Genomic DNA, 27199 nt, shown 5'->3' with positions numbered 1-27199 from the left:
ATCATATCACAAAGAATTGGATTACCCTGGTGGATAAGAAACTGAGCTGCACCATCCTGTCCCTGACTGAGGCAGACGGTCAAACCACCATAACCTTCTGGAGATCTATCCAATCATGTGATGAGGATGACTTCCACATCACCGTGAGTCAACTTTTTCTCACAGAGACACAAACTACAAGTAATATGTAATGGAAGTCTTAAAAGGATTGAAGATGACAACCATGTTTGTTTACAAATATCTTAGCAACCTAAAGCCTGTTTTGAGAGTTGTTCCCCTTTTACCTAAATGGATGTATTCTGTAGAACAAAGTTAGAGATGAGTTGAGGGTGGCAGGTAGCCTAGCTGTTAAAGAGCATTGGGCCAGTAACCGAAAGGTCGCCGGTTTGAATACCTGTGCCGACGAGGGGAAAAATCTGTCGATATGCCTTTAATCAAGGCACTTGCTCCAGGGGTGCCATACCAGTATGGCTGACCCTGTAACACAGCACATTTCACTGCATCTATCCTGTCTATGTGACAATAAAACATTTGTTTAATCTTTGTTTTGGGGGGGGGGGGGGGTTCTCAAGTGAGAGTGGGCCAAAATATCCTTCCACAGTATGCCATCTGTGCCACAGTAATAATGGCATGCCTTATGGACAAAAAGGAGCTCACATCCCTGAGAAATAGGCCATTCTGGAGATTCAATGCCTAGTTATGGAGAATGTAAGAGTTATCTCACGCACATGTCCTGTAACCGGAACCAAATTGTCCAATGTGGATCAGGCACTTCAAGTCTTTTATTTTATTCTTGGCGTTCAACGGGTCAAATATGATTGAATTCAATGAAATTGAATCGATATTGTGAAACATGTTATATGGGAGGTTGTATCCTTAGCGTACAACAGGTGACTGTGGAACAGGCCCATATGGAAAAGAATCATGAAAATGAAATAAGAATCTTGTATGGCAGAAGAATTGTATTTGTACAGAAATCAAATAAATAATCTGATAGGATCTGGTAAGATTTTGTATGTTTTTCCTTATGTCAGTGGTGTATTTGTATGTGTTAACTTAACTAGCTAGCTATATGCCTTACATGACATCTATATTATAATATGCTAAGGAATTCTAAGCTGCTGGAAGATCTCCTACTATTTTGGAACGATTTTCTTAATTTTAGGCTCAAAAGAGGCATGTCTTCCCCCCACATGGGATTATCTACTTTATATTCCGCTGTGTTTTTCATTTGTGTTTATTTTCCTGTTTTTGTGTTTGGAATGGCATGGTTACTATTGCATCATCCTGACAATACTAGGCTACAATTAAGTAACTGAAGACAGGAGTTTTTCAAATTCAAACTCATAATTATTGCATCATAATTTATAACTTGATGACGTCCCTCGGCCTATTAATTCACTATGCTAATTTACTGGAAATGACAAATTACCATGGCAATATGCGTCACAATAGTAATACTAATTGTGCAACATGCAGTAATCCACATACAGTACTAGTATCTACTGCGCCGCTGTGCTGATAGTTTATGGTGGGCCCGTGACCCTCTTCCCTGTTTTCACCCATTCTTAAATTATCCCTCAAAATCCTATCAAATAATGCTGTTAAATAAAGCAAGGTGTATAATGCGTCAAATAAGCACTAGGCCTAAAACATAGGAAATAAACATGAGCTGGAAGATAAACTGGAGAGATGGAAATTAGGCCTACTTCCACGCTTGGATGAGATCGCATCAGTGCGAGCTACAAATTATAGCTGGTCACTTCACTCAAATTGTTCTATTTTTGGGGCAGCTAAAACTATGTTTTGGTTTCCAGTTTCCCCTTCCTAATTAATAAGATGGCGCCGACAGATATGGCAGCTCTGCTTCTAGCTCCTAAACTTTGCAATTCTCAGATAAAAAAAATAAAAAATAAATGTTACCTAGGCAAGTCAGATAAGAACACATTCTTATTTACAATGACAGCCTACTGGGGAGCAGTGGTTAACTGCCTTGCAGAATGACAGATTTTTTACCTTGTCAGCTTGGGGATTTGATCCAGCAACCTTTCGGTTACTGGCCCAACACTCTAATCACTAGGCTACCTGCCGACCCAAATACTACTGCACTGTTGTTAGATACTACTGCACTGTTGGAGCTAGGAACACAAGCATTTCGATACACCCGCAGTAACATCTGCTAAATATGTATATGTCACCAATAACATTTGATTATCTATCGACAAGAGAAGTAGCCTATCTGTCTGTACACAAAGAGATGTAGGCCTGAGCAAATTAATCCACAAGTGAAGTTGCCTATCTGTTTGTATACACTATATATACAAACGTATACGGACACCCTTTCAAATTGGTGGCTATTTCAGCCACACCCATTGCTGACAGGTGTATAAAATCTAGCACACAGCCATGCAATTTCCATAGACAAACATTGTCAGTAGAATAGCCTTACTGAAGAGCTCAGTGACTTTCAACGTGGCACCGTCATCGGAGGCTTCCTTTCCAACAAGTCAGTTCGTCACATTTCTGCCCTGCTAGAGCTGCCCTAGTCAACTGTAAGTGCTGTTATTGTGAAGTGGAAACGTCTAGGAGCAACAATGGCTCAGCCGCAAAGTGGTAAGCCAGACAACCTCACAGAACGAGACCGCCGATTGCTGAAGCGTATAATGCGTAAAAATCAACCGTCCTCGGTTTCAACGTTCACTACCGAGTTCCAAACTGCCTGTGGAAGCAACGTCAGCACAAGAACTGTTCGTCGGGAGCTTCATGAAATGGGTTTCCATGGCCGAGCAGCCGCACACAAGCCTAAGATCATCATGCTCAATGCTAAGCATCGACTGGAGTTGTGTAAAGCTCGCTGCCATTGGACTCTGGAGCAGTGGCAACCTGTTCTCTAGAGTGATGAATCTGGCAGTCCGACGGACAAATCTGGGTTTGGCGGATACCAGAATGGTACCTGCCCGAATGTATAATTGCAACTGTAAAGTTCGGTGTAGGAGGAAAAATGGTCTGGGGCTATTTTTCATGGTTCAGGCTAGGCCCCTTAGTTCCAGTTAAGGGAAATCTTAACGCTACAGCATACAATGATATTCTAGACAATACTGTGCTTCCAACTTTGTGGCAACAGTTTAGGGAAGGCCCTTTCCTCTTTCAGCATGACAATGCCCGGTGCACAAAAGCGAGGTCCGTACAAAAATGGTTTACTCGAGATCTGTGTGGAAGAACTTGACTGTTCTGCACAGAGCCCTGACCTCACCCTCATCAAACACATTTGGGATGAATTGGAACGCCAACTGCGAGCCAGGCCTAATCACCCAACATCAGTGCCCGACCTCACTAATGCTATTGTGGCTGAATGGAAGCAAGTCCCTGCAGCAATGTTCCAACATCTAGTTTAAAGCTTTTCCAGAAGAGTGGAGGCTGTTATAGCAGCAAAGGGGAGACCAACTACATATTAATGCCCATGATTTTGGAATGAGATGTTCGACAAGCAGGTGTCCACATACTTTTGTTAATGTAGTGTATGTGATCGTATACAAATAAAGCAAGGTTTGAAATTATTATCTTTTAGTCAAATGTTATATCTGTTTGGGCTTGTTACGGTCAATTTACCAGTGTTTCGTCAGCAACAATAAGAAAGTACTTCCAGGTCATAGAATTTTGTACATTTTCATTCCATAATGCCATGAAAAAAGTCAGAATTGCTGCAGCAAAATCAAGCATTTCTGCCTACAGATATCACCCCCCAAAAATTGTGAAATCCGGGAGGGGTTGTAAAATGGGGAGACTAGACACCATATTGTACAAACATTCAGAAAAGGTTTATTGACAAATATCTAAGCCACCTAAACCTGTTTTGAGATTTGTTCCCCTGTACCTAAATATACTGTCACAGGCATACCAGACACCCCCGCAACCCCGCAAGGCTGAGGGCCCACGAGCTCTGGGGGCCCATGTGCCTATCATCAAATCAAAGTTTATTCCTCACATGCAACGTAAACAACAGGTGTAGACTAAGATTGAAATGTTTACTAACGGGCCTTTCCCAACAATACAGAGAGAGAAAAAAACAGAGAAATAATAGAAAAGTAAAACATGTAATAATAAATACACAATGAGTAACGATAACTTGGCTTTAGACACGTGGTACCAGTACCGAGTCCATGTGCACGGGTACAAGGTCATTTAGGTACATATGTACATATAACTAGGAATAAAGTGACATATAATAAACAGTAGCAGCAGCTTATGTGATGAGGGTCAACGCAGATAGTCCGGGTAGCTATTTGGTTAACTATTTTACTAACTATTTAGCTGTCTTATGGCTTGGGGTTAGAAGCTGTTCAGGGTCCTGTTGGTTCCAGACTTGATGCATCTGTGCCACTTGCCGTAATAATTTACAAATATCGCAAAAAAAAAAACATATAATAGCACAATTGGTTAGGAGGCCATCTCCTCCGGCGCCATTTTCGTCTGGAGTCTGGTATGGAGGTCCTGGATGGCAGTGAGCTCAACCCCAGTGATGTAGAGGGCTGTACGCACTACTTTATGTAGCGCCTTGCAGTTGGATGCCAAGCAGTCAATTTGCAGTTGCGTTTGATGTCTCTCAATATACACTACCGTTCAAAAGTTTGGGGTCACTTAGAAATGTCATTGTTTTTTGTCCATTAAAATAACATCAAATTGATCAGAAATACAGTGTAGACATTGCTAATATTGTAAAGGACTTTTGTAGCTGGAAACTTCTGATTTTTAATGGAATATCTACATATGCGTACAGAGGGCCCTTATCAGCAACCATCACTCCTTGGTTCCAATGGCACGTTGTGTTAGCTAATCCAAGTTTATACATTTTAAAAGGCTAATTGATCATTAGAAAACCCTTTTGCAATTATGTTAGCACAGCTGAAAACTATTGTGCTGAATAAAGAAGCAATACAACTGGCCTTCTTTAGACTAGTTGTCACGTTCCTGACCTGTTTTCTGTTGTTTGGTATGTGTTTAATTGGTCAGGGCGTGAGTTTTGGGTGGGTAGTCTATGTTATGTGTTTTCTATGTTGGGTTAATGGGTTGCCTTGTATGGCTCTCAATTAGAGACAGGTGTTTGGCGTTTCCTCTAATTGAGAGTCATATTAAGGTAGGTTGTTTCACATTGTTTGTTGTGGGTGGTTGTCTTCCGTGTCAGTACATGTTACCACACGGGACTGTTTTCGGTTTGTCTGTTCCTGTTCGTGTGTTCTTCGTTTCATGTAAGTTCGTAAGTTTAGGTCTGTTTAGTTCGTTATGTTATTTTGTTTTTCTAAAGTGTTATTTTGTGTTTCGTCGTTTTGTCTAATAAATCATTATGTCCACATACCTCGCTGTGTGTTGGTCTGATCCATGCTCCTCCTCATCCGAGGAGGAGGAATATGACGACGATCGTTACAGAACCACCCACCAAACCCAGATCAAGCAGCGGGTTAACGGACAGCAACGACAGCAGCAGTGGGTCAAGGAGGATTGGACATGGGAAGAGATTCTGGACGGAGAAGGACCCTGGGCAGAGCCAGAGGAGTGTCGCCGTTCCAAGGCGGAGCTGGAGGCATCTAAAGCGGAGAGGCGACGATATGAGGAGGCAGCACGGAAGCAAGGCTGGAAGCCCGCAAGTACAACACAAAAATGTATTGGGGGGGGGGGGGGCTAAAGGGTAGTGTGGCGAAGTCAGGTAGGAGACCTGCGCCAACTTCCCGGGCTTACCGTGGAGAGCAAGAGTACGGGCAGACACCGTGTTACGCAGTAGAGCGCATGGTGTCTCCTGTACGTGTTCATAGCTCGGTGCGGGTTATTCCACCTCCCCGCACTAGCCGGGCTAGAGTGAGCATTGAGCCAAGTGCCATGAAGCCGGCTCAACATATCTGGCCTCCAGTACGTCTCCTCGGGCCGGTGTACATGGCACCAGCCTTACGCATGGTGTCCCCGGTTCGCCAACACAGCCCAGTGCGGGTTATTCCACCTCCCCGCACTGGACGGGCTACGGGGAGCATACAACCAGGTAAGGTTGGGCAGGCTCAGTGCTTGAGGGAGCCAGTACGCCTACACGGTCCGTTATATCCGGCGCCACCTTCCCGCCCCAGCTCAGTACCACCAGTGCCAACACCACGCACCAGGCTTCCAGTGCGTCTCCAGAGCCCTGTTCCTCCTCCACGCACTCTCCCTGTGGTGCGTGTCTCAAGCTCAGTGCCTCCAATTTCGGCACCACGCATCAAGCCTCCTGTGCGTCTCCAGAGCCCTGTACGCACTGTTCCTTCTCCCCGCACTCGCCCTGAGGTGCGTGCCCTCAGCCCGGTACCTCCAGTTCCGGTACCACGCACCAGTCCTATAGTGCGCATCGAGAGTCCAGTGTGCCCTGTTCCTGCTCCCCGCACTAGCCTTGAGGTGCGTGTCTCCAGTCCGGTACCACCAGTTCCGGCACCACGCACCAGGCCTACTGTGCGCCTCAGCAGGTAAGAGTCGGCTGTCTGCCCAACGCCGCCTGCACTGCTCGTCTGCCCAGCACCGTCTGAGCCATCTGTCTGCCCAGTACCGTCTGAGCCATCCGTCTGCCCAGCACCGTCTGAGCCATCCGTCTGCCCAGCGCCGTCTGAGCCATCCGTCTGCCCAGCGCCGTCTGAGCCATCCGTCTGTCCAGCGCCGTCTGAGCCATCCGTCTGTCCAGCGCCTTCTGAGCCATCCGTCTGTCCAGCGCCTTCTGAGCCATCCGTCTGCCCAGCGCCTTCTGAGCCATCCGTCTGCCACGATCCATTAGAGCCGCCTGTCTGTCCCGAGCCATTAGAGCCGCCCGTCTGTCAGGAGCCGCTAGAGCCGTCCGTCAGTCAGGAGCCGCCAGAGCCGTCCGTCAGTCAGGAGCCGCCAGAGCCGTCCGTCAGTCAGGAGCTGCCAGAGCCGCCATCCAGTCAGGAGTTGCCAGAGCCGCCATCCAGTCAGGAGCTGCCAGAGCCGCCATCCAGTCAGGAGCCGCCATCCAGTCAGGAGCTGCCAGAGCCGCCAGCCAGTCAGGAGCTGCCAGAACCGCCAGCCAGTCATGAGCTGCCCTACAGTCATGAGCTGCCCTACAGTCATGAGCTGCCCTACAGTCATGAGCTGCCCTACAGTCATGAGCTGCCCTTCAGTCATGAGCTGCCCTCCAGTCATGAGCTGCCCTCCAGTCATGAGCTGCCCTCCAGTCATGAGCTGCCCTCCAGTCATGAGCTGCCCTCCAGTCATGAGCTGCCCTCCAGTCATGAGCTGCCACTCAGTCCGGAGCTGCCACTCAGTCCGGAGCTGCCACCCAGTCCGGAGCTGCCACTCAGTCCGGAGCTGCCATTAGTACAGAGTTGTCCCTCTGTCCTAAGCTACCTCTCTGTCCGGAGCTACCGCTCTGTCCGGAGCTACCTCTCTGTCCGGAGCTACCTCTCTGTCCTGAGCTACCTCTCTGTCCTGAGCTACCTCTCTGTCCTGAGCTGTCTCCTCTATGTAGGAGGGGCCTTAGTGAAGGTTCCTGGACCATGGTCGGGGGCGAGGGTCGCCACTCAAAGGACGCAAAGGAGAGGGACAAAGACAGTGGTGGAGTGGTGTCCTCGTCCACCGCCGGAGCCGCCACCGCGGACAGATGCCCACCCAGACCCTCCCCTTGAGTTGTAGGGGTGCGCCCGGAGTTCGCACCTTGAGGGGGGGGGTTCTGTCACGTTCTTGACCTGTTTTCTGTTGTTTGGTATGTGTTTAATTGGTCAGGGCGTGAGTTTTGGGTGGGTAGTCTATGTTATGTGTTTTCTATGTTGGGTTAATGGGTTGCCTGGTATGGCTCTCAATTAGAGGCAGGTGTTTGGCGTTTCCTCTAATTGAGAGTCATATTAAGGTAGGTTGTTTCACATTGTTTGTTGTGGGTGGTTGTCTTCCGTGTCAGTACATGTTACCACACGGGACTGTTTTCGGTTTGTCTGTTCCTGTTCGTGTGTTCTTCGTTTCATGTAAGTTCGTAAGTTTAGGTCTGTTTAGTTCGTTATGTTATTTTGTTTTTCTAAAGTGTTATTTTGTGTTTCGTCGTTTTGTCTAATAAATCATTATGTCCACATACCTCGCTGCGTGTTGGTCTGATCCATGCTCCTCCTCATCCGAGGAGGAGGAATATGACGACGATCGTTACACTAGTTGAGTATCTGTAGCATCAGCCTTTGTGGGTTCGATTACAGGCTCAAAATGGCCAGAAACAAAGAACTTTCTTCTGAAACTCGTCAGTCTATTCTTGTTCTGAGAAATGATGGCTATTCCATGCAAGAAACTGAAGATCTTGTACAACGATGTGTACTACTCCCTTCACAGAACAGCTCAAACGGGCTCTAACCAGAATAGAAAGAGAGGTGAGAGGCCCCCGGTGCACAACTGAGCAAGAGGACAAGTACATTAGAGTGTCTAGTTTGAGAAACAGACGCCTCACAAGTTCTCAAATGGCAGCTTCATTAAATAGTACCCACAAAACACCAGTCTCAGCGTCAACAGTGAAGAGGCGACTCTGGGATGCTGGCCTTCTAGGCAGAGTTGCAAAGAAAAAGCCATATCTCAGACTGGCCAATAAATAGAAAAGATTAAGATGGGCAGAAGAACACAGACATTGGACAGAGGAACTCTGCCTAGAAGGCCAGCATCCCTGAGTCGCCTCTTCAATGTTGATGTTGAGACTGGTGTTTTGCAAGGTAGTATTTAATAAAGGTGCCAGATGTGCCACGCTTGTAGCGTCATACCCAAGAAGACTCAAGACTGTAATCGCTGCCAAAGGTGCTTCAACAAAGTACTGAGTAAAGGGTCTGAATACTTATGTAAATGTCATGGTTTTACATTTTTTATAAATTTGACAACATTTCTAAAAATATGTTTTTGCTTTTCATTATGGGGTATTTTGTGTAGATTGATGAGGGGGGGAAACGATTTAATCCATTTTAGAATAAGGATGTAATGTAACAAAATCTGTAAAAAGTCAAGAGGTCTGAATACTTTCCAAATGCACTGTAGTTCTTTATTAGTTTTAGTTTAGAAAATGATCTCTCCACAGAAGAGAGTTACAGGGATGGTAAAAACAGCTTGATTGTCGTAGCAACATCAGGGAAACTGGGCAGAAGGGAGTGGTGCTTCAAAAATGCAATTCTGCAACATCTTTAATTGAGCCTCTCATTCTCCTTAACCGCCGGCCTAAACACATTACAGAACGAGATTGACTGTATGGGAAGCTCTGGGGACAGGTCGTCTGGATACTTGACAGCCAATAAATTGGCAGATGCATACAGATTATTATCTTTAGCGTACAACAGTTCTTAAGGGATAAAACAAACAAAAAGAGCTTTGCAATTTCGTTCATACTGGTGAACCAGCGTTTGAGTTGTGTGGTTGCAATATCAGCAGTCTCATATCTCTGGTATATCTTGCAATGCATCATTCAAGACTAAGTTGAAATTGTGTGCAACCCAATGGACATACAGTATAATGCACAATGTCTCAGGAAATACCGTCTGGATTGTCAACACAAAAATGCAAGGTGCATACATACTGTAGCTACTATAGCCCTCTATGTAGAAAGAGAGAGAGAGACAAGCCCACACATTAACCAGGTTTCTGTCCAATCATTTCATGCGGATTGATTACCTGACGCCTGAAAAAAGTCACGACTGGGCTCATTGAAAGTGTATATGGCGGTATAATTTTATAAATGCAGACAGACAATAGTGGGATCTTTTAGTGTCGTAACAGTAATTATGCGAGAAATTATTTATGCGCAAATATTGATAAAGTATAATAGGCCATCTTCGACCCTGCTGTGGTCCAGAGAAACTGCGTTACGCCAGTGTACGAATATTGTATGTAGTGGCTTGTAAAAGTATTCACCCCCTTGGCATTTTTCCTATTTTGTTGCCTTACAACCTGGAATTAAAATAGATTTTTTTTGGGGGGGGGGTTGTATCATTTGATGTACACAACATGCCTACCACTTTGAAGATGCAAAACATTTTTTATTGTGAAACAAGCAAGAAATACGAAAAAATTACAGAACTTGAGCGCGTGCATAACTATTCACCCCCCCCCAAAGTCAATACTTTGTAGAGCCACCTTTTGCAGCAATTACAGCTGCAAGTCTCTTGGTATGCCTCAATAAGCTTGGCACATCTAGCCACTGGGATTTTTGCCCATCCTTCAAGGCATAACTGCTCCAGCTCCTTCAAGTTGGATGGATTCTGCTGGTGTACAGCAATCTTTAAGTCATACCACAGATTCTGAATTGGATTGAGGTCTGGACTTTGACTAGGCCATTCCAAGACATTTAAATGTCTCCCCTTAAACCACTCGAGAGTTGCTTTAGCAGTATGCTTAGGGTCATTGTCCTGCTGGATGTTGAACCTCCATCCCAGTCTCAAATCTCTGGAAGACTGAAGCAGGTTTCCCTCAAGAATTTCCCTATATTTAGCACCATCATTCCTTCAATTCTGACCAGTTTCCAAGTCCCTGCCGATGAAAAATATCCCCACAGCATGATGCTGCCATCCCCATGCTTCACTGTGGGGATGGTGTTCCGGGGTGATGCAAATTGTTGGGTTTGCGCCAGACATAGTGTTTTCCTTGATGGCCAAAAAGCTACATTTTAGTCTCATCTGACCAGAGTACCTTCTTCCATATGTTTGGGGAGTCTCCCACATGCCTTTTGGTGAACACCAAACGTGTTTGCTTCTTTTTTTCTTTAAGCAATGTCTTTTTTCTGGCCACTCTTCCGTAAAGCCAAGCTCTGTGTAGTGTACGGTTTAAAGTAGTCCTATGGACAGATACTCCAATCTCCGTTGTGGAGCTTTGCAGCTCCTTCAGGGTTATCTTTGGTCTCTTTGTTGCCTCTCTGATTAATGCCCTCCTTGCCTGGTCCGTGAGTTTTGGTGGGCGGCCTTCTCTTGACAGCTTTGTTGTGGTGCCACATTCTTTCCATTTTTTATAATGGATTTAATGGTGCTCCGTGGGATATTCAAAGTTTCTGATATTTTTTAATAACCCAACCTGGATCTGTACTTCTCCACAACTTTGTCCCTGACCTGTTTGGAGAGCACCTTGGTCTTCATGGTGCCTCTTGCTTGGTGGTGTTGCAGACTCTGGGGCCTTTCAGAACAGGTGTATATTTACTGAGATCATGTGACAGATCATGTGACACTTAGATTGCACACAGGTGGACTTTATTTAACTAATTATGTGACTTCTGACGTTAATTGGTTGCACCAGATCTTATTTAGGGGCTTCATAGCAAAGGGGGTGAATACATATGCACACATCACTTTTCAGTTGAAATAAAAATACTAATAAATTTAAACAAGTAATTTTTTTCATTTCACTTCACCAATTTGGACTATTTTGTGTATGTCCATTACATGAAATCCCAATAAAAATCTATATAAATTATATTTTGTAATGCAACAAAATAGGAAAAACGCCAAGGGGGATGAATACCTTTGTAAGGGACTGTATTCTGTAAAACAGAGCTGGAGATCAGTTGGTTTCTCAAGGAAGTGTGAGCCAAAACAATCTTCCTCAGGAGACCATCAGTGCAACGGTAATAATGGCATGGCTTTTAGGACTCAAATGAGCTCACACCCCTGAGAAATAGGACATTACTGAGGTTCAGTTCTTAGTTTAAAGTGTGTTACATTTTCTCTGGGCTCAGGGCCAGGTTTCTATGCTATTGTGCTGTGGTTTTTCATTGTTGTACTTCATTGTTTGTAATGTTTAATCTTCTTCTCATAATATCACTACAGGCCTACATTACAAAGCTCCAGTTTCTTACTAAAACCCGGATTCTTTTCTTTTATGAACAGTTAGTTCAATCCATAGCCGCAGGAAGCAGGGGTGCTTTAAACATTTTGTATTTAATATATATTGTGCACTACGCCTTTATTCCGCATGTATGAGTGGAGATAAATACTAATCAGCAGAGCACAGATAAAAAATACCCCTCCCCCGACAGAAATGTTCCTCTCCCAGGCTCTGTCGGAGCCAGCCGCGACCGGGAGGTCCGTGGGGCGACGCACAATTGGCATAGCTTCGTCTGGGTTAGGGAGGGTTTGGCCGGTAGGGATATCCTTGTCTCATCGCGCTCCAGTGACTCCTGTGGCGGGCCGGGCGCAGTGCGCGCTAACCAAGGGGGCCAGGTACACAGTGTTTCCTCCGACACATTGGTGCGGCTGGCTTCCGGGTTGGAGGCGTGCTGTGTTAAAGAAGCAGTGCGGCTTGGTTGGGTTGTGCTTCGGAAGACGCATGGCTTTCGACCTTCGTCTCTCCCGAGCCCGTACGGGAGTTGTAGCGATGAGACAAGATAGTAATTACTAGCGATTGGATACCACGAAAATTGGGGAGAAAATGGGATGAAAAAATAAAAAAATAAAAATGTTCCTCTCCTCCTCCTTTCCCCGTCCTCCTCCTCTTCTCCTGTCCGCTGTTCTATCTTGCCAATGCAGCGTAAATCCCGCCAGCTGTATGTTATTCATGTCGTCGTTCAGCCACGACTCTGTGAAACATCAGATATTACAGTTTTTAATCACCCGTTGGTAAGATATTTGTGATCGTAGCTTGTCTATTTTGTTATCCAATGATTGTATGTTGGCTAATAGGACTAATGGTAGAGGCTGATTCTCCACTCGTTGTTGGATCCTTACAAGGCACCCCGACCTACGTCCTCGATATCTCGGTCTCTTTCTCATGCAAATCACAGGGATTTGGGTCTTGTCGGGTGTCTGAAGTAAATCCTTCATGTCCGACTCGTTAAAGAAAAACTCTTTGTCCAGGACGAGGGGAGTAATCCCTGTCCTGATATCTAGAAGCTCTTTTCGGTCATAAGAGATGGTGGAAAAAACGTTATGTACAAAATAAACTAAAATAACGCGAAGAAACACACACAATAGCACAATTGGTTAGGAGGCCGTAAAACGGCAGCCATCTCATCTGGCGCCATTTACTTCATTTTACTCTCAAAGGAAGCACGTTGTCCTCTCACGTGGTGTTGTCCACTTTATATTTAGGAATCCCGAGTGGCACAGCGGTCTCAGGCACTGCATCTCAGTGCTAGAGGCGTCACTACAGACCCTGATTCGCTTTGGAAAGACCGCAGAGAGTGGAAAGGCAGTTTGCCAGTTACATCAGCGTGTCCCCTGAATGATAACGAAGAGGTAGGTGAGAAGCCTGTCGCCCGGCGAGGGGGGTCAGAAGGTGATGAAGCATACTTCATGAGCTGTAACCGAAAAACAACTGGCATTTGGAAAGTTTGAGGTGAGGGAGCAAGTGTGGTGGAACAAGAATTGTTAGCATTGTTAAGTATCTTGCTGTATCAAATTCTCTGTTAGATAACCAGAGAAATGTTAAGCAACATTAGCCAACTTAGCTTATCAAATAATTGAGTTTATGGTGTGAAAATTTGCTGGCTAGTAAAGTCAGACAGCTAGCTAGTTAATGTTACAACGCCAGATAAACTAACGTTAGTAACCTAACCAATTCGCTATAGTATTAACTGGTGTACGACTCCTTGCCGTTCCTCAATTGTAACATTAGTTGTTTACTGGACCCTGGCAAAATGTGTTAAATGTTAACTAGCTAACAAACGAACTACTATCTATGAACTAATACTTTCCCTTTACAATATGTGGTTAATATTTAGAATGAGAGATTTAGGTGAAAATGAGGCATTGCTTGTTAAACAAGTGTATTTGTATTTGTATTTATTATGGATCCCCATTAGCTGCTACTCTTCCGGTGGTCCAGCAAAATTAAGACAGTTATACAATTTCAAAAACATTACAATACATTCATTACAGAATTCACAACACACTAAGTGTGTGCCCTCAGGCCCATACTTGCACATGCATACTACCACATATATACAACGCAAAATTCATGTGTACGTGTGTGTATAGTACGTATGTTATCATGTGTGTGTGTATGCATGTGTCTGTGCCTATGTTTGTGTTACTTCACAGTCCCCGCTGTTCCACAAGGTGTATTTTTACCTGTTTTTAAAATCTGATTATACTGCTTGCATCAGTTACCTAATGTGGAATAGAGTTCCATGTAGTCATGGCTCTATGTAGTACTGTGCGTCTCCCATTTTCTGTTCTGGACTTGGGGAGGGTGAAGAGACCTCTGGTGGCATGTCTTGTGGGGTATGCATGGGTGTCCGAGCTGTGTGCTAGTATTTTAAAAAGACAGCTCAGTACCTTCACCTTGTCAACACCTCTTACAAAAACAAGTAATGAGGAAGTCAATCTCTCTTCCACTTTGGAAGAGGGATGAAGTGTTGCTGGAGCTGGGCCTGGCTTAAGCTGGATGTCACTATAGAGGTGAAAGGAACACCACACACTTTCCCTCTTTCTCACTTGTGGATAAAAGGGGTATGCCAGGTGTACTCTCTGCCTGAAAGAGATCAATTATGCCAACAAAGGGTCTCATGCTCTGCTGCTGGCACATTGTAGAACAGATGTCCACAGGCAGAAAGTGTACAATGTAATAACGTGCAATGTAGCCCAAAGATATTGTTTTTGTTGTGTTGAACATGACATACAGTAACACTTGTGAGTGAAGGGGATTATAAAAGAAATGTAGTCAGTGAACGTTATTTTTGCACACGTGTAGCCTTGTGCACTTGATCGATGTCTATAGTGGCCACTATAATAGAGCAAAAATAGAATGCCTGTTTGTTTCATTCGGTTTCTACTTTAAGATGTTTTTTTCCCAAGTGCAATATTTAGATGTGTGTGGTCACAAGCATTCTATTATAAAGGCTGTCATGGCTAACTGCAATATTAGTGTATTGTTTTTTCTCTGGACTTGAGTGTCATTTGCAGTAAAGTATAGGCAACAAATAATATTGGATTGCTTTCCTTACATTTTCTAGTTGTGAGTTAGGTTCACATTAACCACTTTTTATTTTACACACAGAGACTGATCATGTAGATCATATGATGTGTTATTTAATTAGTTAGAACCTGCATTTCAAGATGGGATCCAGCCTAAGTCACTAAAAAGTAGCATTTTAAAGCTGATCTTTTTTATTTCTTTTTATCCCCCCTAGCAGGGATTTTTTGGCATGCTTCTTGAGCCCTCACCAGTTTACATCCCTGTTCATTACAAAACCAGAGAGCTACATCTGTTGTTGTGTTGGTCTGGTGAAGTCCACAAAACATATTGCATGAACTACAGCGTGGTCAAGCAAGGTAATGTATCCAACATTTTCGGACGACTAAACAACTATTGATTTAGAACTATGGAGAGTTAGCACAAGTCACAAAGGAAACGGAGATGCCTCCACTATTCCAGCACCATTTCAACATCATCTAATCACCTATGCTTAGTCAAATACAGTGACAACCAAATTATAAAAACGATTTAGTCCAATCAACGTAAGCTAAATATTTGGCTGTCCATGATACTGATTTCTATACATCACAATAGTTATATTAATATGCAACATGCAATCCATCATATCCAAGGTAGGCATACAGTAGCCTATCAACTGCACTACTGCGCTTTAAATTGTGTAAAATCTTTAATAGCGTCTCATGATGACCCGCTGCCCTGTTTTCTTAAACTAACCCTCAAATTCTTTCAAATAATGTTGACAAATAAAGCAAGGTAGATAGACCTAATTAGTCAAATAAGCACTGGCTATAAAACTTATACAGTAGGTGTAAAGTTCTGTATTTATTTTATTAGTCAACCTTGCGTTCTGTTTTGTTGTGTTCTTGAACGTAGCCCTGTCTTTCATTTTTGTTCATTGTTTTCACCTGTGTTAGTTACTCACCTGGTCTCATCAGCTCCTTATTTAGTTCAGTTCATTCTGTTTGTGCCTTTGTGAGGTATTGTTCGTTTTGACTCGACTAAGCCTTTTCCTAGCTCGTTTGTGATAACCAGTTATAGCCTTTAGTCCTAGATTTAATTCACCTGCCTGTTTGCTTACCTGTGTATGACCATTGCCTGACAGTGACCACGATTCCTGCCTTCTGCGAAGGCGAAATAAACACCTGCCGCGCTCTGTGCGTGAATCTACACCTTTTTCTCCCTGAGTATTCGTTACAATAGGCAACAAAAGTGAGCTGGTAGATACAGTATATGGGAGAGGTGGAAATTATAGCCACAAATTCTAACTGTTCACTTCACTCAAAACTTTTTATTTTTGGAGCAGCTAAAACCATGATTTAGTCAAACAGTAGCATCCTGATTCCTGCATGAAAGTATTTAACCTTCCCCTGTTTCCCCCTGTGCTCACAGAATAGCCTAGATGCAGTGGTGGAAAAAGTACCCAAATCTCATACTTGAATAAAAGTAAAGATACCTTAATAGAAAATGACTCAAGTAAAAGTGAGTCACCCAGTAAAATACTACTTCAGTGAAAGTCTAAAATTATTTTGTTTCAAGCACTTAAGTATCAAAAGTAAATGTAATCACTAAAATGTACTTAAATAGCAAAAGTAAAAGTATAAATAATTTCAAATTCCTTATATTAAGTAAACCAGACGACACCATTTTCTTATTTTTCAAATTATGGATAGGCAGGGACACACTCCAACATTCAGACATAATTTACAAACGAAGCATGTGTGTTTAATGAGTCCACTAGATGACCAAGGATGTTCTGTTGATAAGTGTGTGAATTGTATAATTTTCCTGACCTGCTAAGCATTCCAAATGTAATGAGTACTTTTGGGTGACATGGAAATTGTATAGAGTAAACATACAATATTTTCTTAAGGGATGTTGTGAAGTAAAAGTTGTCAAAAATATAAATAGTAAGGTACAGATACCCCCCAAAAACAACTTACAGTGGGGCAAAGAAGTATTTAGTCAGCCACCAATTGTGCAAGTTCTCCCACTTAAAAAGATGAGAGAGGCCTGTAATTTTCATCATATTTACACTTCAACTATGACAGACAAAATGAGGAAAAAAAATCCTGAAAATCACATTGTAGGATTTTTTATGAATTTATTTGCAAATTATGGTGGAAAATAAGTATTTGGTCACCTACAAACAAGCAAGATTTCTGGCTCTCACAGACCTGTAACTTCTTCTTTAAGAGGCCCCTCTGTCCTCCACTCGTTACCTGTATTAATGGAACCTGTTTGAACTTGTTATCAGTATAAAAGACACCTGTCCACAACCTCAAACAGTCACACTCCAAACTCCACCAAAGAGCTGTCAAAGGACAACAGAAACAAAATTGTAGACCTGCACCAGGCTGGGAAGACTGAATCTGCAATAGGTAAGCAGCTTGGTTTGAAGAAATCAACTGTGGGAGCAATTATTAGGAAATGGAAGACATACAAGGCCACTGATAATCTCCCTTGATCTGGGTCTCCACGCAAGATCTCACCCCATGGGGTCAAAACGATCACAAGAACAGTGAGCAAAAATCCCAGAACCACACGGGGGGACCTAGTGAATGACCTGCAGAGAGCTGGGACCAAAGTTACAAAGCCTACCATCAGTAACACACTACGCCGCCAGGGACTCAAATCCTGCAGTGCCAGACGTGTCCCCCTGCTTAAGCCAGTACATGTCCAGGCCCGTCTGAAGTTTGCTAGAGAGCATTTGGATGATCCAGAAGAAGATTGGGAGAATGTCAGATGAAACCAAAATATATCTTTTTGGTAAAAACTCAACTCGTCGTGTTTGGAGGAGAAAGAATGCTGAGTTGCATCCAAAGAACACCATACCTACTGTGAAGCATGGGGGTGGAAACATCATGCTTTGGGGCTGTTTTTCTGAAAAAGGGACCAGGACGACTGATCCATGTAAAGGACACAATGAATGGGGCCATGTATCGTGAGATTTTGAGTGAAAACCTCCTTCCATCAGCAAGGACATTGAAGATGAAACGTGGCTGGGTCTTTCAGCATGACAATGATCCCAAACACACTGCCCGGTCAACGAAGGAGTGGCTTCGTAAGAAGCATTTCAAAGTCCTGGAGTGGCCTAGCCAGTCTCCAGATCTCAACCCCATTGAAAATCTTTGGAGGGAGTTGAAAGTCCGTGTTGCCCAGCAACAGCCCCAAAACATCACTGCTCTAGAGGAGATCTGTATGGAGGAATGGGCCAAAATACCAGCATCAGTGTGTGAAAACCTTGTGAAGACTTACAAAAAACATTTGACCTCTGTCATTGCCAACAAAGGTATATAACAAAGTATTGAGATAAACTTTTGTTATTGACCAAATACTTATTTTCCACCATAATTTGCAAATAAATTCATAAAAAATCCTACAATGTGATTTTCTGGATTTTTATTTCTCATTTTATCTGTCATAGTTGAAGTGTACCTATGATGAAAATGACAGGCCGCTCTCATCTTTTTAAGTGGGAGAACTTGCACAATTGGTGGCTGACTAAATACTTTTTTGCCCCACTGTAAGTAAAAATACTTTAAAGTACTACTGAAGTACTTTACACCACTGCCTAGATGGAGAGAAGCAGAGGAAGAGAAAAATTCAATAATTGCGCAACATTTCAAAATGCAATCGTGGGAAAAACAGTAGGGTACTGTTTTGGTTTCAAGTTTCCCCTTACTCGTCGATTAGCCCCAAGTGAATTAGCCTATACGATAGCCTATTTGTACACAAAAATATGCAAGCAAATTAATTTATACTGAACAAAATAAGTCTGCAATTCTGGAGCACTATTTTGACAGTCAGATTATAGCAACAATAACCTAATTGTCAACCTAAAATTCATGCCAATTACTGGTTTAGGTAGGCCTATAGCATATCAATACATCTTTATAACGCATTCTTGCTTGGAAATGTTAGATGAAAGAACTTGAGTTGAGAATATTGGTATATGCAGAGACCAAAAAACTGAACAGATGAGCATATTTTTGATATGCAGGAGGGGGAAATTGCATTAAATAAAAGTATACATTTTCATTGATTTACTCTAGACAGGTGCCACTAGTTGTTTATTATAAGTCAACATATAAAAAAGACAATTATAAGAAAAAATACCATATTTGTATGTAAATGTTCAGGTGTGAGTTTCCAAAGTTCCGGCTGCGCAGCACCTCATACTGGACAGTTACGCCTGCTTATCTTTGATTTTTGTCCCTGACTACTACCAATGTGCTATCATGAGAATTCTTGTTGAGAGATCTCCAATTAATAACTAAATAGATTCACTGTTGCTATCAGTCATTCCTTCTTCTCCTCCTGTCCACCTCCTGTCCTCCTGCTTTCCTCCTCCTCCTTATCTCTTGTCCTCCTACTACTCTTCCTCCTCATCTCCTATCCTCTCTTCCCCCTCTCCTCCCCGTCCTTCTGCTTTGTCCCCTTCTTCTTCCTGCTCCTCCTCACGGCACACTTTTCTTCATTAGTCAATGTGTCACATTGCATGCATCAATAACTTCAGACAGTGGTATGCAACTGCTTTGAAATGTGTTTGTCCCATGTATGTGAGACCTTAGAAGGCTTAGCTTACATGCCTCTTGTATGTTTTTTATATAATACATGCAACATTTCTGTTATGGCTAAATGCTAACCACCCATATAAGTCAGTGTATTTGCTGCCATATGTATTACTGACATCTTCCAGGTAGACCATATAAGAGACTCTTAAATGATTCTCTATTTTTTCCATATGGGGAATGGACTGGAAACACAGACAGTATTAATAATAACAATAATTATTTATTACATTTCTATAGCGCTTCTTCCAGAATGTCAAAGCACTTCAAGAGCAAAAAAACAAACAAGCAATATATCATGACAGGTCAACCAATAGAGGTCAAGTCTTTAGAAAGCTGCATCCCACGAAGATGGAGAGGGTAAGTTTGTGGCTTGAGCGAAGGGAACTGGACAGATGATGATGTTGATGGAGACTGCTGATGATCTTGTAGAGGGTAAGTCTGGGAACTAGGAGTCTTATAGCCACTGGACTTCTTCTCTTCCTCTCTGTGTAGCACCCACCAGGGTGATGCCTTAACAGCTCTGGGTGCCAGAAAGATCAGCACACAAAGTTCAGAATGGTAGCCTGTTGTCTTCTCTACGAGCACTCTGCCTCAGCACTGCTGTCCTCCTCTATCTCCCATTCCTCTCACACTTCAGGTGACTCTTCAAATTATGTTCTCAAAGATCAGGAATTGGCAGCCAGGTGAAACAAAAAAAGATGGTACTGTGTCCAGATGCATTTTTTCAAACAATCACAAGCTAGCCACGCCAAAAAGTGTTAACCTGTCAGTCAATCTGACAAATGAACACAGTAGTTCCTCTTCCATTGCAGATTACTGTCCCTGTAGAACATGTACTGTATGTACCACTGCAAGGTCATGAAGGTGCCAAAGCTCAAAACGTAAAAATCCTATCACTCGGGTTAATGACCGATCTCTCTTTACATGGTCTAAGCATTTTACAATTATGACATACATTTGTCAATGGAGTCCATAGAGGTTTCTGACGTCTCTTCCCTTATCTGCCCCTTTCTCTGCCTCCCTCTCTCTCTGTCGGCCTTAGATGGAGCTGGCGATCGATCACCTGGACCTGGTTCATCACATGGTGGTCTATGGCTGTCCCTTGTCTGTAAACCAGGGTTTCCACTAGTTTCTATAAGTTAGAATTTGTTATATGTATAATTGTTGGACATAAAAGACTGTAAAAACACCAGCAAATTAGATCCAAGTGATTTTAATTTTGGAAATCTGTTCCAAAGAATTCCCACACACAATGGAGAGATATATGTGATCATATGAAATGATTATGTTTTAGTCAAATGGTATATCTGTTTGGGCTGGTAGCGGTCTAAAATAAAATAAAAATGTCCCACAGCTGAATCTAGTTGATGATCCCAACTATAGAAGCTACTGATGACCATGAACCAGACATACAAGTAGAAATGTGACACGAGAGGACCAGCGAATGAATTCCAGTGTCTCATCAGCAACAATTAGAAAGTACTGCCAGACGCGTCACCATCTGGCAGTCCAACGGACGAATCTGGGTTTGGCAGATACCAGAATGCTACCTGCCCGAATGTATAGTTGCAACTGTAAATTTCGGAGGAGGAGGAAAAATGGTCTGGGGCTATTTTTCATGGTTCGGGCCCCTTAGTTCCAGTTAAGGGAAATCTCAACGCTACAGCATACAATGATGTTCTAGACAATGCTGTGCTTCCAACTTTGTGGCAACAGTTTAGGGAAGGCCCTTTCCTCTTTCAGCATGACAATTCCCGGTGCACAAAGCGAGGTCCGTACAGAAATGGTTTACTCGAGATCTGTGTGGAAGAACTTGACTGTTCTGCACAGAGCCCTGACCTCACCCCCATCAAACACATTTGGGATGAATTGGAACGCCAACTGTGAGCCATGCATAATCACCCAACATCAGTGCTCGACCTCACTAATGCTATTGTGGCTGAATGGAAGCAAGTCCCTGCAGCAATGTTCCAACATCTAGTTTAAAGCTTTTCCAGAAGAGTGGATGCTGTTATAGCAGCAAAGGGGTGACCATTAATGCCCATGATTTTGGAATGAGATGTTCGACAAGCAGGTGTCCACATACTTTGGTTAATGTAGTGTACGTGATCGTATACAAATAAAGCAAGGTTTGAAATGATTATGTTTTAGTCAAATGGTATATCTGTTTGGGCTGGTAGCGGTCTAAAATTAAAAATATTGTCCCACAGCTGAATCGAGTTGATGATCCCAACTATAGAAGCTACTGATGACCGTGAACCAGACATACAAGCAGAAATGTGACACGAGAGGACCAGCAAATGAATTCCAGTGTCTCATCAGCAACAATAAGAAAGTACTTCAAGGTCAAAAGGTTATTTCTCACATGCTTCACAAACAACGGGTGTAAAGGGCCCCGAGAAATTTTCATTGCATATTGCCATGAAAAAAAGTCAGAATTGCTGCAGCAAAATCAAGCATTTCTGCCTACAGATATCACCAAAAAAATCGGTGCGAAGTCCTGGAGGGGTTGTAAAATGGGGAGACTAGACACTATATGGTACAAACATTCAGAAAAGGTTTATTGACAAATATCAAAGCAACCTAAGCCTGTTTTGAGATTTGTTCCCCTGTACCTAAATATACTGTCACCAGACACCCCCGCAACCCCGCAAGGCTGAGGGCCCACGGACTCTGGGGGCCCATGTGCCTATCATCAAAACAAAGGTTATTCCTCATATGCTTCACAAACAATGGGTGTAGACAGTGAAATGCTTAGAAACGGGCCCTTCCCAACAATGCAGAGAGAAAGAAAATAGAGAAATAAGAGAAAAGTAAAGCGTGTAATAATAAAAGTAATAAATACACAATGAGTAATGATAACTTTGCTATATACACCGGGTACCAGTACGACGTAATTGAGGCAGATACGCACATATTGTATATATACAAAAGTATGTGGACACCCTTTCAAATTAGTGTATTTGGCTATTTCAGCCACACCCGTTGCTCACAGGTGTATAAAATCAAGCAAACAGCCATGCAATCTCCACATACAAACATGGGCAATAGAATGGCCTTACTGAAGAGCTCAGTGACTTTCAACTTGGCTCAGTCATAGGATGTCACCTTTCCAACAAGTTAGTTCGTAAAATGTCTGCCCTGCTAGAGCTGTCCTGGGCAACTGTAAGTGCTGTTATTGTGAAGTGGAAACGTCTAGGAGCAACAATGGCTCAGCCGCGAAGTGGTAAGCCAGACAAGCTCACAGAACCGGACCGCCGAGTGTTGAAGTGCGTAGAGTGTAAAAATGGTCTGTCCTCGGTTGCAACACTCACTACCGAGGTCCAAACTATCGAGTTCCAAACTTCCTCTGGAAGCAACATCAGCACAATAACTGTTCGTCAGGAGCTTCATGAAATGGGTTTCCATGGCCGAGCAGCCGCACACAAGCCTAAAATACCATGCACAATGCCAAGTGTCAGCTGGAGTGGTGTAAAGGTCCCCGCCATTGGACTCTGGAGCAACGGAAACACATTCTCTGGAGTGATGAATCTGGCAGTCCGATGGACAAATCTGGGTTTGGTGGATGCCAGGAGAACGTTGCCTGCCCCAATGCATAGTGCCAAATGTAAAGTTTGATGGAGGAATAATGGTCTGTGGCTGTTTCTCATGGTACAGGCACCTTAGTTCCAGTGAAGGGAAATCTTAATGCTACAGCATACAATGACATTGCAGACGATTCTGTGCTTCCAACTGTGTGGCAACAGTTTGGGGAAGACCCTTTCCTGTTTCAGCAACACAATGCCCCGGTGCACAAAGCAAGTCCCATACATAAATGTTTATTCAAGATCGGTGTTGAAGAACTTCGGTGTTGAAGAACTGGCCTGCACAGAGCCCTGACCACAACCCCATTGACCACCTTTGGCATGAAATTGAACTCCGACTGTGAGCCAGGCCTAACTGCCCAACATCAGTGCCCAACCTCACTAATGCTCTTGTGGCTGAATGGAAGAAAGTCCCCGCAGAAATATTCCATCATCTAGTGGAAAGCCTTCCCAGAAGAGTGGAGGTTGTTATAGCAGCAAAGGTGGGACCAACTCCATATTAATGCCCATGATTTTGGAATGAGATGTTCGACGAGCAGGTGTCCACATACACCTGGTAATGTAGTGTGTACAACTAGAAATAAAGTGACAGATTATAATCAGTATCAGCAGCTTATGTGATGAGTCCAAAAAGTTTGTGCAAAAAGAGTCAATGCAGATAGTTAAACCAAATAGCTATACGGGACTAACTATTTAGCAGTCTTATGGCTTGGGGTTAGAAGCTGTTCAGGGTCCTGTTGGTTCTAGACTTGGTGCATCGGTACCGCTTGCCTTGCGGTAGCAGAGAGAACAGTCTATGAGTTGGGTGGCTGGAGTCTTTGACCATTTTTAGGGCCTTCCTCTGACACAATCTGATATAGAGGTACTGGATGGCAGGGAGCTCGGCCACAATGTTGTACTGGGCTGTATGCACTACCCTATGTAAGGCCTTGCAGTTGGATGCCAAGCAGTCAATTGTGTTTGCGGTTGATATCTCTATATATTTAGTTTTCATCATTTTGTAAGTAACTCCCCAAAACTAATTCATAAAACGTTTTAATTTCCAAATGTACTACACTCTAAAAATGTGGGATTCAACTGGAGTTCTTCTAAGATCCTTAAAGATCCCCGAAGAACATTAGGGTTCTTGGCAATGAATAACAACGCCAAAAGGCTATTCAAAGAAATTCTTAGGTGGTGGGGTTCATCGAGGAACCCCCATTGTTGCTGGAGTTCTTCAGGGATCTGAAAACGCTCGTGCCAAGTTTGAATACGACAACAGTTCAGTTGATGTTTGGCTCTGAATATGTATTGAAATAATTGATATAATAATATAAAATACTAATGAATAACGAAGACAATTATGGTCTTCTGTGAATAGCTTCCATAACGTTACTATAGCTATAGTTCAGAAGAATTAACGTAAATATTAGAAAGCCGGGTTTGACCTTTGGCATTGTATGAGCTACAGTACTTTAGCTAGCTAGCTAGCTAGCGTTATGTCCTAACTAGGCAGAACTAGGTTTGTATAATTTCCTGAACTATATTCTCTCCCATATATTGTATATCGTTTCCATAAAGCCAACATGGCTTTATACTCACTAACGTAAGTTTCCAATCTAGAGCAGTTCTCTTTTGTGAGAATGAACTAGCTAACATTAGCTTTGTTGACGTTAGCTAGCTAGCTAACCAACTAACTAAGGATGGTGACATGTCCAGACAAGATGTTACAACGAACTGAATCGTCAATGGAGAGCTTCCTCTTTATATAGCCTGGTACAGCATTCAATACTATCAACTCACAAGGAGGCATAACATTACATGTACAATACTATCCCATTTTGGAAACATTACATGTATGCCCCCTTGTGAAGAGAAATTAATAGCTTAAGTGGTAGCTGTAGTTGGGATTCAAATGTATAATGGTATTAATACAGTGACTAGACTACCTCTTTTGTGTAATGCATGCCCTTCTGAATCCAAACACAGTATTGCCACGTAGCAAAACGTTGCGTATAATCTTTCAAGTCAGCCTGATAAAATATAGAAGAATTTGTGTACAAAGATAGGATGAAATTTGACATTAGGCCTGTATGGCAGTAGTTATACTGTATGGCAGTACTGTATTAGCAAGTGCTTTCTCCAATATGTTCTTCTATTTTGCATTCAATTGTATGTCGATGCAATTTATCTTTCAATATTTATTTAATATATATATATTTTTTAATGCTTGTAAGACTATTTTTTTTACACATTTTCTCTTCCTTTGAAATTATTAAAGGAAAGAACATGGACACAATGCAATTGGGATCAAGAAGAAGGTATGGATATATTGTAGGACTGCTGCATTTGAAGTGTTCATTTAACCTACATAGCAGTCAATACAAACTGAACTCTATTAGCATACAAATAATGTGCAAATCTTTTCAGATCTTCTCAGAAATTAATAAAGTCCATGTAATGGATATAGACAAAAAGATAATTCAAGGACAATCCGAGGTAGAGAGGCGAGGCAGGGGTGAGGACATCATCCTGCTATTTTGACAGTCCCTGAAGGACAATACAGAAGAGGTATTTGCTCTTATTCCTTCCATTTCTCTAATGTATTTTGTAATAAAATGATCAAGTGTAGTAAGATCATTGCTTTACCTTACTAGGACTTGAGACCACAGCAGCGATCCTGCTCTTGCCCTACCTCTTCAATGAGGACCAGTGGCCTTTGCACAAATGATCTGTTTCTTCATAAACATAGGTGTGTATACTTTTAAATAAAACTACAGCTGAACATTTGTTATGTTCTTTGTTAATTGTATGTGTATTCATCTTTTCTTACATTTGTTGACACAGGTTTCACCGCTCTTCACTCCTTTACTGCACATTGGCAGAAATCCATTTCACCATGAAAGTGAAATCATGCTGGCCTTTGATGGGGAGAACATCCACGCCCTAGAGAACATCCCTATGGGACTTGGGGCTCTGTTAGGGCTGTATTTTTTCCCCCGTTAAATTTCCCAAAAATGTCAGAAAAACATTATGCTCTTAAAGTTACTGTGCTCTGGGGATAAGACAATTTGGGGTGAAGTTACCAGGGCCGGTCATAAAGATGACAAACTTCCTAACATAACTAAGTGGTTGTTGGGCATGTGGTTGTTAGTCACACACACACACTAAAGCTAAAAAATCTGTATTTAGCATCAAGTCTACAATATTGTTAGTTTACCTATGATTCATTTTAATGTATGTTGTTTTTATTGTACATCATTATTAAAAAAAAACATTTTAAATGTAATAAAAAGCACTATACAAAGTAAATGTATTATTTATTATGGTCTGACATGTCTGCAGAAATGTTGCAATTTTGTAGTGTGTTTTCTTTGGTAAATTGTTTTGTAAATATTATTTCACATTTGTGGTGCCACTAAATAAACAATAAATTATTTAAATAAATATTGTCAATATTGTTAATATTATTAAACTATGTTTTTATAATGGAGGGAGAGTGGACAGGGAGTTTAAAAAAGGAACCCCAAAAGGTTCTTCGAGGAACCATTAAGAACTTATAGGGGTTCCCCCACAGTTTCAATTTGAAGAACCCTTAAAGAATACTCCAGGAACATTTACCTTTTAGAGGGTAGGAAGCTACTTGTCTGTTTCTTGGGCTTCAAGAATGTGACTGATCAAAGTGTGTCAGGCCTTGAAAAATAAACTATTGAACTGATGGAAAGTAAGCGGATATCGGTGAACAAATGCCGTGGTCAAGGCTACGATGGCTCCAGTGAAATCAGTGGTGCTTACTCAGGTGTTCCAAAGAGCATATTTGGCCGAGAGCCTAATGCGTCTTAGTTCTTTATTAGTTTTAGTTTAGAAAACGATCTCTCCGCAGAAAATGCCAACAGGTCGTGATGAAAACATTTGCACACAAAAATGTAAGGTGACGCAGATGCATACTGTGTAGACTATAGCCCATAGGAAAAGAGAGGCAAGCACAGACATTAACCAGGTTTCCATCCAACTATTTCATGCAGATGAATTAGCTACCTGACGCATGAAAAATGTCACAGCGGGGCTGATGGAAACAGGATATGCCGATAGAATTGTAAAAATACCGACAGACAATTTGTTCGTTCGACATGGTGGGATCTTTTTGTGCCGGCAAAAGTAATT

General features: G+C 42.6%; 1 long non-coding RNA gene across 1 annotated transcript; it reads left to right on the top strand.

Annotated features, from left to right (window-relative positions):
- LOC129815199 (uncharacterized) lies at window positions 1-26347 on the top strand. Its single transcript, XR_008753401.1, has 5 exons — window positions 1-143; window positions 25317-25356; window positions 25466-25606; window positions 25693-25787; window positions 25883-26347. It is a non-coding gene; the product is annotated as an uncharacterized LOC129815199 (long non-coding RNA).
- Window positions 26348-27199: the final 852 nt, after the last annotated feature.

This window comes from Salvelinus fontinalis, chromosome 18, assembly GCF_029448725.1.
Source record: "Salvelinus fontinalis isolate EN_2023a chromosome 18, ASM2944872v1, whole genome shotgun sequence".
NCBI lineage: Eukaryota > Metazoa > Chordata > Actinopteri > Salmoniformes > Salmonidae > Salvelinus > Salvelinus fontinalis.
The sequence above is the reverse complement of the archived record's forward strand: the minus strand, read 5'-3'. Positions and strand labels throughout refer to the sequence as shown.